The sequence below is a fragment of the Meleagris gallopavo genome, chromosome 1 (genome assembly GCF_000146605.3).
Source record: "Meleagris gallopavo isolate NT-WF06-2002-E0010 breed Aviagen turkey brand Nicholas breeding stock chromosome 1, Turkey_5.1, whole genome shotgun sequence".
NCBI classification, from domain to species: Eukaryota; Metazoa; Chordata; class Aves; order Galliformes; family Phasianidae; genus Meleagris; species Meleagris gallopavo.
This window is the reverse complement of record NC_015011.2, coordinates 4,405,764-4,408,490: the sequence shown is the minus strand read 5'-3', so window position 1 is coordinate 4,408,490 and position 2,727 is coordinate 4,405,764.

Below are 2,727 nucleotides of genomic sequence, written 5' to 3'. Positions count from 1 at the left end.
AAAGATTAGAGTGAGAACCTCGGGAACCAATTCCCTCTAAAGCAAATGGAAAGATGCAAACATAGTAATGTACAAGTGCAAGATTCTGTTTGATTTACACCATTGGCGAGAATTGGGATCAATATCTCAGTTCAACAGCAATCTGTTAATGAGCCAAAGGAGGGAAAGGTTGTAGCATCACGAATTAAAAAATAATAATCTCTCAAGCTTAATATCAGCAAAGATGATTATTTTCTTTGATTTGTCAAACTAATTGAAAATAGCTTTATAGTTCGCGGATGATTAATTAGGAGCCAACAAGATCTCCATTTGCATCTCAGTAATTCTTCACTGTGCTTTATTTCAACATTTAGTCTTTATGTTTAGAATATTCCTTGAGAAAGCAGAAAGGTGATTAACACAAGATTTGAAATGTGTGCCATTTGTTCTGACTGTTTTTTACACATTTTTGTCAACAGAGTCAAAAGGAAAGAATATACAACATTACAAAACGATTACTGCCTGTTCCGCTTACATCTGCTAAATCCTCCTTTGTGATAGAGGTATTTTAACTAGGTTCGTTTTGAAACAGAGAAGAAAAAGACTGAATAAGGGCAAATGCTCTCCCATTCCTACAGCTCTCCCAAATCAAATGAATATTGAACGCGTGTATAATCACCTTGAAAAGTTTCAAAGCTCTCCTTTCTCATATGAAACAGTCTTACTCCTGCAAAGATGGTCCCATGACACTGGTACCCTTAAGAGATTCTGTCCCAGGAACAAAGGGGTTCCAAATACCATCTGAAAGATACGTTATTTTCAAGTCACATATACTGAGGTTGTTAATTTGGAGTTGTTGTTATTTTGTTGGGGCTTTTTTTTTGTTTTGGCTTGTTGGTTGGTTTGTCCTGTTTTATCATTTTCTCACAGCCTTGGCATCATCTTATCACATCATCCTCAAGTCTCCAGCAAAGGGATTGAGACGATAAGAAATTTAACCCTTCATTTGTAAAGTAAATGTCTAGTTCCTACAATGGTTTAAAGAAGCTGGATGTTTAAATACCAAAGACTAAAAGAAGAACTGACTCCTGAGGATTAAACCATCAGAAATCAAATCATAAGAGCCAAGCATTTCTACTAACAATAATAGTAATATAACCTGTATTATTATGAAGAAATCTTTCATGGAAAAGACTAGCTGGTAGCTTTTGAATTTTGGGAATTGTCCTCTGTCTACCATCAAATCCATCCTTTCGTAACAAGTTCTTCTTATTCCTGCCAGCACAGGGCTTGGTTTATCACAATGTCACATCAAGAACTTGATTTCAGAACACCAAATTAAACCTGAGTACTCAGTGTCTCCCTTCCAAAGTCTTAAGGCCTTTGCTAACACTACTCCAAAAGTAGCCAGCATCATAACAACCCTGTCATTTCTTTGCACTTTCTCCCAGTCCCAAACCAATCCCTGTCACAAGAGTGTCACCATGGTGGCCACAGTGAATTGAGACCAAAAGGGACCCATTCCACAAGGGAAGAGGAAGACCAACGAGAGACAATAGGGTTACACTGACAGTCCATTTATCTGGAGGTGCTGATTTTTTCCTTTGTCTTGATAGATATTTTTTTTTTTCTGAGTTTCTGTTTCAGGGTTGTTTTTTTTGTTTTTTTGTTTTTGTCAAGTCATCATAAGTACTGAGTTACCCATTAGCAGGAGTGAAAAAAGACACACATTCCCGCACCCATGGAAACTATGCAAGAAGTACGATCAAAACAAATTCAAAAAACAAAATTAATGGAGAAAGAAAAACATTCCCTTTCCAACCCCCAAGCACAAAACACTTTTAAGTCAACAGAATTGAATCTAGTTTATTCTACAAAAAAAAAGAAAGGAAAAATATATGAAAACAAAACAAAAATAAAAGCAGGTCTTATCACTAGCAGTAAATAAATTTGTACAACCATTCAGTCTGTATAATAGGATGAAATAAATCTACATCTTTCTTATTTTGGTGCATTGAATTATACATACAAACAACAATTACAGGAACTTGTTCACAATGCGTATAGACCTGGAGAATGGCTATCCAAAAACCCCTTGTTGGCAATGTCCGCATGTTAACACTGATTGCCTGACACCATTGGTACTTCCTATGTAAAGGGCCCATGGCCCAAAATGAATGATCTCCCTACAGGTTTTATTTATTTAGTTAGTTAGTTAGTTAGTTAGTTAATGCATCAAAACCGTTCTAGCCAGCCCCCTCCCCTCTCCCAGAAATGAAGAAGAAACAAAACAAAACAAAAAAAGAAAATTAAAATAAAATAAAAGGAGAAGACATGACTGGCAGTTGGTCCATTTGTTCATTAAGACCGCGTTTCCTCTTGGTCTGCATTGTTTGTTTTTCTGGTTTTTAAATTGTCCTCCCGTCGTCTTTTTTTTTCTTTTCCTTTAAAAAAAAATCTCTCAGAGTCCTTCATGCCTTTTTCTTCGCAGCTCTCCAGATGCAATAAAGTCTTCCTCAAATGTACAGTATTTCTTACAATATAAGTTATATGCAATGTTCAGCATTTTTTATTTTACTTTATTTTGTTCACAGCACTAGAGATCCTGTTCAATAGGGAATGCGAGTTCTGAATGGCTTATTCACAAATGGTATCCAGATTCAGCGGGTAAGAATACATAGATGCCATAGTGAGTTCCTTTAAAAAAGTGGCAAACATCACTTTTTTTAAACTTTTTTTTTCTTTTTT